This window comes from Kryptolebias marmoratus, linkage group LG8 (assembly GCF_001649575.2).
Source record: "Kryptolebias marmoratus isolate JLee-2015 linkage group LG8, ASM164957v2, whole genome shotgun sequence".
Classification (NCBI taxonomy): Eukaryota; Metazoa; Chordata; class Actinopteri; order Cyprinodontiformes; family Rivulidae; genus Kryptolebias; species Kryptolebias marmoratus.
The window spans coordinates 27,714,837-27,727,370 of record NC_051437.1 but is presented as its reverse complement, the minus strand read 5'-3'; positions in this window follow the sequence as shown (position 1 = coordinate 27,727,370).

Below are 12,534 nucleotides of genomic sequence, written 5' to 3'. Positions count from 1 at the left end.
GGACTTTATCCATCCGTGCAGAAGAGTCCACAGACTTGTCTTCGTGTGTGTTGCATGTTTTGTGGAAGGACAGTGGTGTAAACCGCTCGGGGAGGCGAAATCAGGCCTTTTTTAAGCCGTTATTTACTGTAGCTCCGTGTTTAGCACATGCATCGCGGCAGAGCAGCCATTTTGATTTGCAATATTTCACGTGATTTGTGAAGCACACTCTAAAGCAATTACGGTAAAATCAACTGCGTGTCTTCAAGGGGAAAAAAAGTGCTATGTCTTTGATTTTATTTCTGTCTGCGGTTGAATTTGTGTGGAAATCACTGCCGAGGGAACTGGAGCTGCTTGTGTGACAAGAAAATCCATCCACCCATTTTCTTTAACCTACTTGTTGCTGTTCAGGGAACGTGAGTTTTTGGTTTCTGTGTTTAGAAACACTCAAAAGATTATTATATGTGGTCTGTTATAAACTTCGCTCGGTGAGAAGTCGAAGAAATTAGCACGCCGAGGAGCAAACAACAAGCGCAGGAAGTATGTCAGAGTCAGGAAACATAGAAACTCCCACATTCAACACTAAAAAGAAGAAGAATGACCGGGTTAAGCCTTCATTTTCCCCTCTGTAGTTAACGCCCTGCCAGCAGTAATGACAGCAATCCAATTTCACACTAAAAAGCCACAGAGAAATTCTGTGACAAAGCTACTTGAGATTAAAATTTCCCTGTTGACAGCTGAGCACTGTATTTGGAAAGCCTGACTTCATCAGACGTGACTCAGGAAACATTATGGGCGGCGCTCGGCGCTGAGACAGACGGTTTGAGGTCCTCTGAGAGGCTGCAGTTCTGTAACAGACTTTAATTAGAAAGAAGGCCATGACAGTGGAGAGAAGATGCATATGTTTGTGGGATATCATTTTTGAAACCTTTAGTGGGAAATTTTAGCTGTCATTAGTGTTTTTTGATGTAGACTCGAGCCAGTTAGCAGCTTCAAAGTTCACCAGGACGTTAAAAGGCACACTGTCAAAAGCGCTAAATTTTCAATCATACTGTTCATGCAGTATAAACGCCTTTAAGCTACTAGAAACAAAGGAGATTTTGTTTTGTTTTGAATTGTTTTGTTCCCCTCTCTGATCACACGGAAGGCAGAGCCACTCCCCGTCTCCTACCTGTTGCCCCAAGCAGTCTGTGGTCTCCAATCCTGGTCCTCTAGTTCCACCATCCTGCATGTTTTCCTTGTTTCTCTGCTCCAACACACCTGATTCAGTGGTTAAATCACCTCTTCATGTTCTGCAGAAGCCTGTTAATCATCTATTGATTTAAATCAGGTGTCGGAGCAGAGAAACAAGGAAAACCTGCAGGACGGTGGCCCTCCAGGACCAGGATTGGAAACCTCTAAGTCAATTTATTGTCGCCAACCGCCGTAAAAGGTGGACATTCCTGTAATCGCCTGTGCGTGTTTGTCTGCCTGTTAGCAGAATATCTTGACGTATTTTAATAAAACTCCCGGAAACTTATCATTGGATGCTTAATTTTGAACTCAACCCCTTCTCAAGAAGTTTGCCGGGAGTCGGGTAGTAGCTGGGATGCAATCAAGAGGCAGCAGGTATGCATTTTTCAAGGAATGCTAGTTTCATTTTATATTAAAACAGGGGAATCAAACTCAGTAGCAAGGAGCAGAATCAGAAGCTCTATCATATAGTTGTGTGCCAAACTTTGGTCAAAGTTTCAGGTTTATTGTTTCGTGTTTCTATAGTTCTGTTTTGTTTTATATTATAAATCCTCATTTGGTTTTTATACCTGTCATTATTCACCTGTCGGCCTGCCTCCAAACACCCACACCTGTCCCTAGTTTCTAATCGGTTGGTCACAGAGAAAAGTCCCCTAAGCTTTCACGCTTGTTAAAAAAAAAAAAAAGACTACGTTGGTTGGTTGTACATTTTATCCCGTTTTAACCCAGTCGGTCTCAGCTTGCCTACCAAAGAAGCAACGTTTGCAACAAGCTACAAGAGTTAGCATCTTAGCAGCTAAATATCTGCAGCCTACTGGAGGCTAATAACTCGGCTAGTTATTTACTAACAGCGGCTTGAACAGCACAACTACTTTAGATATAAATATAGATTAAACTGTTGACTGTGGTGTTTTAGCAGACAGTTTATTAAATTCAATTAAATATAGTGTCAAATACTTAGTACTTGTGATTAACAGTTTAGCTAACTTGTGTTTCCTCATTTTACCTGTGCAATAAAGTTAAAATAATAATAAATATACTATTTATTTAGCAGTATCAATAAAGTAATCATCAGTAAATGAAATTTGAAATTATTTAGGTCTGTTTACAAATAAAAGCAAATAATGTGAATAATGTGAAATTGTGGTATTTTTGCTCAAGTTATCATACCTTAAAAATACCAGCATGTGCCTGTTTTTAAGCAAAGATCTATAATGTGGCCGCCCAAACCTTAAAAGCCATAAATTTTCAAACCCGACTCTGTTTTATTGCCCCGCATCTTTTCATTTCTCTCTCCGTACGATATCTTATGCATTGCTTCTTGTTATTTAGTGCGGACAGGTTGAGACAAACACGTTTCAGCCATAAACAGTCATCAGCATAAATCAAAACCACAAGTGTGAGAATAAATGTGCTTTCATTGTTACACTTGTGGTCTCGGCTCTTGCTGATGAGAGCTTTTTAGCAGACGTGAGTTTGTTTCGTCTTGTCCTCCATAAATCTCAACTCTAAACCAGTGAGTCCTGTTTTTTTTCCATGTATGATTCTCCCATACAACCAAAAGAGTTTAAAATATTTTTATTATATTTTTTGAAAGAACATTTGCATCAGATACAGAAAGACAAAAACTGGACTGTGCATCTTTCTTCAAGCCCTTAAAAACCCCCATCTGATCACACACCTTCCTTTTGAGACATTTTAATGTTTCTTTTTACTTCCCCACTCTGCCTTTTTGGAACGAAAGTTAAACCCTGATGGAATCAGGTGGGTACCAATTCTTCACTTGCAGTTGCATCTTTGTCAGCCGCACAGAGAATCACATCCCCGGTAGTTCAAATCTGACACCGGCGTAAATGAATATGAAGGGATGAAATAGGATTAGCCTCTTTTGCTATTGATTAGCCAGCCGTGTAATAATTAAAGCGGGCTCAGCCGCAGGGCTGCTGCGGCGTTCGCCTGTGCGACTGTGTGATGAATGCCAAGGTCCCCAAACTCAAGATTCTTCCACTCAGCACAATTACCGCTACCTCCTCCTCTCCTGGCAGCTCCGCTACACAGAGGAACCACCACATGGCCATGCAAGACACTCTGCATGTGTGTGTGTGTGTTGCAGTTAGTCCACTATCTCCCTGCAGCGTAATCTCTTGATTTGTGGGATTGACCCCTCCTAATTCAATGGAAGAGAATCGCTGTGACAGCAACACTGAATGGATTTTCAATGCACTGCACCTGCTCTAATAAGTTTAAGGATAACCTCCTCCTTCCTGCCACACACACACACACGTTATGTCTCTCTATCTTTGCAGGGACTTTCCATTGACTTCCATTCATTTCTACACCCTAACTACCGCCTAACCCTGACCCTTACCCTAACCCTAACCATTACCAGTTCATACCTAACCCTACACCAAACCTAAACTCAATTCACACCTTAGTCCTAAACCTAACCCCTAACCCCAAAAACATCATTTCTCCTCGTGGGGACCAGGCTTTGGTCCCCACAAGGAGCAGTTGGTCCTCACAAGGTAGTATATGTTTGGAAAATTGTCCCCTTAATGTATCAAATACAAGTCCACACACACACACACACACACACGTGGCAGGAGTGAGAGGGACAGATCACTTGTGCAGATATTGTACAAACTGAATGAAGTCATCGAGCCGAATCAACTGATTGAATTCCTCCACTCCATCCTCTCGCCTTTCCCCGTTCTCTGTAAATGTGTCTCTTTAGTCTGGTGGTTCTGATCAATGTCCCATCCACGGGCTGCGTCTCAGTGGGCTCATCCCAGGACATCTTCATTAGGAGTCTGACGCTGGATCTCACTCGCTGTGCGCCAACAATAAAGCCTGTTAAACCCTTAATCCATCAGTCCGGAGCCCGGCTGCCGTACCTGCTGCGTTTTACGTTTGAGGAAAGTTGGCTGACACCCTGACCCACACTTTGAAAGAGGCTGTGATGGCTGCTGGTTTTCCCTCGGCTGTTTACGGTCGGAGTCCCAGGCTGCAGCCAGGTGATGCTGTGGATCTGAGGGGAGGAGGGGGAGACCTGCCTGGAAACGTGGAAAAGAGGGGAAGGAAATTAAATGTTGTTGTAGCTCATTATGCTGGTTTCGTTAAAGGAAGGGTCGAACGGACCGGTCCTTGGTCCTGGTGTCCTCAAAGAGCTCCACCAGGTGAGCCTCGCTGGCCGAGCTCTGGAAACACAGGTCGGTTTTGAAGTCCCAGGTGATCTTCCAGATTAGGCGCTGGGAGGGCAGCTTCCAAATGAGCAGCTTGATGGACTTCTGGTGGCGGTGGATCTCCCTGAGAGCCTCCGGTACTGGGCCTGTAGCAGTGAGGCTTCTTCACTCCGCCAGTGGCCGGTGTGTTTCTGCGGGCGGCTTTGGTGGGAGCTTCACCTCCGGTGGATTCACGGGCGCTCTGCTTGGTTCTGGCCATGACTGGACTTCAGGGTTCGTCACGTTTAACACCGAAGAGTAAAAGATGGGGAAAAAAAAGCCACCTTGTTGTCATGGTTACGCATCATAACAAAAAGTCCGAAAGCAAAAAGGAAATAAAGAGGAAATAATCATCCAAAAAAAGTGATTTACATCAAGAAAAAAAAAGAGGAATAAAGTTTTCAAAAGCAATATCTCAGAGTGAATGTAACAGAGATGTATTCAGCAGACATCTCTCTGCCCTCTCGAACCCGACGTACTCCATATGCGAGCGTGCACACGCGACACGTTTAACGGGATGCCATCGCAGAGGCAGTAAACCGACGGCGCCATAAACTGCAAGATGCAGAAGAAACTGGAGAAAGCCTTTAACAAACACACGACAGGCAGGTGGGTCTGGGAAGAGAGCCACGGAAAGTGGGCAAAAAGCTCGGAGTGTCTGGGTACGAACAGGCCGGAAGAATTACGAGGTGATAAAGGAACAAAGTGACCAACACCTGTTGTAAAATCCTCTGCAGAAACCTCACCTAAAAACAGAATCCAGTCCCTCGGACCTGGGTGAAATTCTAAAAAAAAAAACATATTTATTGTTTCTCCAAATGTTTTTTTACAATCAGACTGTAGTTGTTCCTGTGTTTTAATGTTTTTCTGTTTTTAAAAGTTTAAGCTTTAAGGCATTTATTCACAACACAAGTCATGACTCTTAACTAAATTATAATCAAAACGATTTATTTTAATTAGTCATTTTACTCAACTCTTTATTTTCTTTGTTATACATATTATATCCATTTAAACAGTTATAATTTGTGTTTTATTTCAGCTTCCATTTATCTTCTTTTTACTGTCTTGGTTTTGTTCATTTTAGATTTTAGTTTTATGTTTTTGCACCTATTTCTTGTGTTTCCTTGTTATTGACATATGTATGACTGTATGAAAGGTATTTTATAGATAAAGTTTGATTTGATTTTGGAGTATTCTCATAACTTTTCCCAGCTCCAAACCAAACAGCGAGCTATTCAAGAATAAACATGGCTCCAAAAGTCTGGATGTTGAGATGTTTTAATGAGTAAAATGAATGCATAAACAGTTCTGTGCGAAAGTCTGCTTCCTGTCAGGCACAGAAGCAGTTTTCTGCTTCTTTTTTGTTCTTCCTGAAACCACAACAAGCTCAGCTAATTGTCCTCAGCATCTTTCTCTATTTACTCTTCTGTTGCAGTTATCTGTCACCCAGATCAATGTAAAAACAATAATGTTCAGCCTCCGTTAACCGTCAAACTGTGATCCAAACAGCCTGCGCAAATGCGTACCGCATCTTCTGTTTCCTCTGAGTAATAGCTTTTTAATTACTACAAACAGGGAGAAATCGTTGGCAATTTTCACGACTAATATCTCATCGTGGGGTTTGACAGAAAAAAGCTGAGTGGGTCCTCTAGTGCTCATCGTAGGGAAGTGCAGCAGCATGAAAGATGCTCAGCCATCAAATGCAATCAGGACCGAGACACGTCATCTTGTAAAAATGACTTTTTTTTTCCTCCTCTCTTTATACGTTGCTGCTGAAAATATTGCGCCTCACTTTTAATGCCGTAAATATTATCACTTGTCTCTTCTCGTCCAGCGGCTGCCCAATAAAGCAGATGGATGCCTGTGACGGATTCCGACTGCGATATCTATCAGGACGGGACGGGATTATTTGTGGGGCATTACATCACTCAGCTGTAAGCAATCCTTCATTTTACACGGCACATTATCCACGCCGTGTAATGCACACGAGTGCCTGCTTCTCATAAAGAAATACTGTAAAAGATTTCCCCAGCTGCCTCCTCAACTCCTCTTTATTCAGGGAGAGCAATAACCTGAGTGGACTTCCAACTGTTACAATAAAGCCAGAGCAGTAAAGAGTGTGGCTGAAACCGGGACTGCGATGACTGATTGCTACCAAGAGTGTGTGTGTGTGTGTGTTGGAGAGTTATGTCTTAGCATAGCCTCAATTTAAAACACTTTAACACCAGTAAAAGTGGAAAAAAGTAGAACTGAAGTCAGTTCTCTGTATCTACTTTATGTCACTTGAGTGCAGCACTTTTTGGGGAGAGGTTAAAAAAGTGAAAAGCAATATTCATTAAAGCATTTAAGCAGACTTAATACCTAATACCAGACTTAATTACTACTTGGTCCATAAAAAAAACAGCAAAATATTCATCAAACTTTGTGATTAATACAAACTTTGCTTTTCCTTCCAACATGCTGGAGTAAAACTTTCCAGGTAGGCCGAGAAGTCCTCAATAACTGGAACGCACTCATCCCCAGTCCTCCATATGACACTAAAGAGACGTGTCAACTAAGAAACGTCTCTTCTGTGTCTTGTAAACAACTTTCAGCAGGAGTTTTTACTGTTTTTCGTTGTTAAAATGGAAAAAAAAAAGAGGGAACGTTGGATTTGTGCTGTAACGACGCTGTATCTCGTTTGACTGTTAATGAAACATTAATTTTTGCAGTATTTTCCTATGCAGGAGCACAAGGCGTTCAGTTTGTCCTAAAAACCTGAACTGTCCCTTAATGCTGCAGTTTCTGCCGCCTGGAGCACATTTTGGTGTGTGAGAACCAGAGAGCATTTCTTTGGTTTCTGTAAGCTAAAACCAGGCTAAATTAAAACCTTCGGCTCCAAGTCATACTTGGAGGGATAAACAGCTGCTTTACTTTGTGTCGTATTTTACATCATAATCGCTCACCTGTGTTCGTCCTCAGTTTGCTCCTCTGTTAGGACAGAGTTCAGCCAGAAGTGGACAGATCTCCAAAGTGCATGAAAAGCCATCTTAATAATTCTGCAGAGAAAGACTCGATTACCGAGCTCGGGACCTCTGGACTGCTGAGGACAGCCCCCCCCCAAACATGCATCGATTTCTCTACTCTTTCAGCCTCTCGCTGCTTCTCTGTCCAGGCCACCTCAGCACACACACACAGACACACACAGACACACACACCTTCACACCGAATCATCTGAATATCATAATACAGTCCATGATGAATGCTAACTAGACAGCAGCTCCAGCTTTGATTAATGAAGATCTCGCGCTGGTTCACAACAGCAGACCGTGCACCTCGCAGCCCGAACCGTAGATAACTGTTCGGTGGATATTAATCATGGTTAAACAGGCAGCCTTTTCTTGCTGAACAAATGAAGTCGCTCACCACAGACTTAGGGATACAATGAGACCACCAACACACACACCAGCATCTACATGTGTACCCTACACCCACGGGGTGAGCCGTTAACGATGGTGTCATTTCCTTTTAGCTCAGGTTTAATGAAAGAAAAACGCTGACTCTTCATTTCTAGGTGATTACTGATCAGACCCTCCAGGATTTTGCGTCGTTGCGATCGCAACTATTAACGCAAAATCAAGCAAACCCCGCGAAATCGCAACTTTTTGCAACTTTGCCCAAAACACCACAACTTTAACCCAATATTTATTGTTTCTAAAGTGATTCGCCACCGTTTCTGCGGTCTAGTCTCTTCTTTGTGGGTTTGTGTAGCGTGGAACAGAAAATAACCCCAAATAACTCAGGAAGAAGACACGTGACGTCACTTCCTGTTAACATCAGAATGCCGGGAGCGTGCAGGAGCAGCGACCGAAGCCAAAATGTGCGCTAATGCTTCACATTTGCCCACACAGATTTCAGCAAACCAGTTTCCTCCCCAGCTGCAGCTGTTTTGCACGTCCTGCAGTGTAATCATGGAACATAAACGCATCGACAAACACTTTGTGTCTGCAAAACATGTGAGGAGAGCTGCAGACCAGGGACAATCCAGAAATGCTCATGAATGTCAGTTTAGAAGCTATCAAAGTTCTCAAGTAAAGCACCTTTTGAGAATGTCAATGTTTGTTGGGAATTATCTTACAACACTAGGAAGGATTTGTGGTTTATATATTAAAAGTTATGGTTGTTTATTAATTTTAGTTAAAAAAAAGCAACTTTTAGGAAAATGCCCCGCGAAATCAGGCATTTTAGCTGCAACAATCACAAAAAATGCCCACGAAATCCTGGAGGGATTGACTAAGAATGTTTGTTTTGTTTTGTATTTCCCCTCAGCTTGCAGCTGCATTTAAAACATCCCAATAAGCTTTAATGTGTCTGCACGGCTGCACATTTGGCCTTATCAGAAAGACAATCTGATGACCTATAAATTATTTTTTTCATCCAGACCAAATTTCAGTTACAGAATTCCACAAATGCCGGTAAAACTGATGAATGTTTACGAGGGGAAACAACTTTTTACTGACCTGTGCAGACATGCAAATACGCGGACTGGGAACAGGATGCTTATCGCCCACCGCCAGGAGGCGACGGCTGAGCAGAAAAAAATGGTTTTTGCTTCATGCTTGTTTGCAAAATATGTCTTGAATCACTGAAAGGATTTTAAGGAAGCTCTCAGGAAGTAATCACTGCACTGACAGCTACAGCTGATTGCATTTTGAAGTCAAGATGGCCGCCACAGCAAAGCAATCTTAGCACACACAAAGAACTCATTAGATTTTAGAGATATTGAGCTAAAATTTGGTGTTTTAGTTGCTAAAACTGATGCCTGATGATACTCTGAGTGTGCAAGATCTGAAATAAACTGTCTGTTTGTTAGCAAAATATCTTTATAGATGATAAAACTTTCAAAAAAGCTAATCAATAAATGAACATATACAGGCCAGCCGGTTTTAGAAATATTGACGTAAAATCTGGTGTGGTTGCAGCTGACATTCACCGTGCATAATGTTAGTTTCAAGATTTGATGAAATTAGTTCAAACATCATCGATTTTCTACAAAAGATAATCTGAAACTCTGGTGTTATCGTCGGGGGAGATGTGGGAGGCATAAACAAAACAAAAGAAAAGACAACCTGCCTGAAAAACTTAAACGATTTTCAGTTTTTCAATAATAAATTAAATAAATGGTCAACAAACCTATAGCCTCAAAACTAACTCAAAGACCTCAGTCTTACCACAATCGTAACATACCTTTTTAAAAAATTTAATTATTACAACTCTTTTTCTTTTAAATACAGAAGAATTTTGAATCGGGAAGCAGGAAAGGGAAAGTTGATTCACGTTAATTATACGTTACAACTCGACCTCATGTGGAACCGACTGTGCCTCCTTGATTTATTTAAACATAAATCTTTCAGAGAAACATGAAAACATGAATGTAAATTTATGATTTATGAGTATTTGGTGAAGGCGGGCAGCATAAACTGTTTATTACGTTAATTAATGTCGTTGTTTGAACTGAACTGAATGTCTTAGTTTCTTGTGTTTCCCTGATAAATGATCTCTTTTACATCACTAACCTATATATAGATTACAATTTTAGATAACTGAAAACACATCAGCGCAAGATCACTGCAACATATTTGTGAATCAAATGATTCGAGACTTCAGCAGCACAGAATGAATGTCTTTTTAAACAAAATAAAAATTAAAAAATAACCGAGAGAACCCAAATCACATCTTCAAGAAAACAAAAAACCTTTTAAAATCACAAAAGACAGTTAAATTGTGTTGTTTTATATCAAACAGTCTTAAAACTGGAGTGCTTTTGTTCTTCCTCTCGATGCGTTTCTTATTCTAACAGAGAATAAATGTTTTGCCGTAATAAAAAAGCAAACTGAGGTCGTCATTAGCAGCTCTGGAGGGTCCTTCTTAAAAATAAATCAACTAAAAGATATTTGGAAATATCAGGCTCCAAAGAATCAAAGATGCTAAACTGGAAACGTTCAAACAGCAGAAAGGGTGATAAACCAGCAGCTTTAATTGGCGGGATGATTAAAACCGCTTTGGATCAATATTCTTAGAGTAACACCGCCCCCCAGTGGTCAAACGTTGGAACTTCTGCAAGGAATAAAACCGTATTATCTAAGTAATAAGTGTTATTTTATTAAAAGTGTAGAATTAATATCAAATTTGCAGATAACATGACAACAGTGTGTTTGGTTTTAATCAGTTTTCTTCACTATTGAGCAACTTCTTGTAAATATAAGAGGATCAAAGCATTTATTTAAGAAACAATACTCAGACTAGATCTTAAATTATAATAACTTTTATTAAAGTATGTGAATACAGAGTACCAAACAGTAAATTGCAATCATAAAGCGTCAAGAATCGTTAAAACAATAAATGATTGAAGGTGTCTATGATGTCCGTGTGATCAGTTTTACAAAGTTTAAATTGTCTGTTTGTAAAAAAGTTATCAGATTTTAACCAGTGAAATAAAAACAAACATGCAGTTATTCCCCATCCAGACACAGAACCTCTGCAGAAACTAAAATGAAGACAATAACGGTAAAATGATAATAATAGTAATAAAAACGTGACCACAGAAACACTCTGGATCCAAAACACGTGAATAAAAAAATAAAACAAACAAAGATAATTTACAGATGGATAAGAAATGGAAGATTATTGTGATTCAACGTTATTATAAAGTTAAAACAAGAACAGTTTAAATGAAAAGGACAAAGCCTTTTTGTTTATTTGACATTTTTCCATTTCACCTATTAATTTGTATAATTTTGAACTTTCTTTTTTGTTTTGCAGCTGAGATTCAAAACAGCTAAACCAACAGAGTCAGGTGGAAACACCGCTGCCTCCTGATTGGTCAGAGACTCTTCACCTGAGGGCAGCGGCACTTCCTGGTTTTATGAAATCCATTTAAAGTCAAATACGCAGATATCTGTACAGTCTTCACAGGTAAGTCTGTAGAGGCTTGATGACATGTTTTAAATGCATTTTAGACGAGAATATTAAATCTTAGGTTGATGTAAATGTCATTAATGTCGATTAAATCTTTCTGGGGAAGATTACAGAGCAGAAAAAAATCAATTGTCTTTAATTACAGCGTGGCAGAAATCAGAAAATAAAACTAGGATCTAAAATCTTGAAAATGCATGACGTGTGACAATCAGACTAAATAAAAACAGACCACAAGTTTGACCAAAATAAACACAAAATGTGGAAAAAAAAGAGGTTTATGCTGAAACATATGATCTCAACTGAAAGAGCTTTTAAATTATATCAAGATAATGTGTCTGGGTTAAAAAAAAAACAGTGAAGTTACAGCAATTTTAGATAACTATAGCCCTAAATTTCCATTGATAAACATAAAAAAAATGTAATCTGTCCCAAAAACTGGCAAAGATTTTTACAAATTCTTAGAAATTTCCATGAAACCTTCAGAAAATGTTCTTTAGTGAATGTTCAGAAGCTTTTTAAGTTCTTAAAATGATATTAATCTTAATATTTTTAACTAAAGAACATGTAATAAATGTTTACTGGTGAAAACAAAGAATGTGCTGACGGATCTAATTGGTTAATTATTAATTTTTTATTGAATGTAGGTCAACATGAGCTAACAGGAAAACCAAAAGCGTCTTTTTTAGGAGCAAATATTCAAGATTATGACACATTTATCCCTTAAATAGGAAGCAAACGACTGCAGTGAGTGACAGATGGAATTCTGGGTACTTTTCCTGACATGATCAGAGTAGATTCCCGTTTTTCCAGCCCACTAACTGCCTGCAGGGACTTCAGCTCCTAAATCAGGGGTGTCAAACCCAGTGACGCAAGGGGGCCAAAATTAAAAATTTGGTCCTAGCCAAGGGCCAATCACAATCAATATTTATTAAAAATTACATAAATTAATAGGTTTTAGATGTATTATGTCAAATCATTCATATAGAAACATCAATGACCTTTTCCCAGTTACAGATTACACAGAATTTAGAGCAAACAGACTTTAATGAACACAGACAAATAGATCAAACTTCAAAAAGCTCATCATTAGCAGTCATTTCTTACGCCTCACTCAGCTTTTAAATGAATTCTTTAACATTAAAAC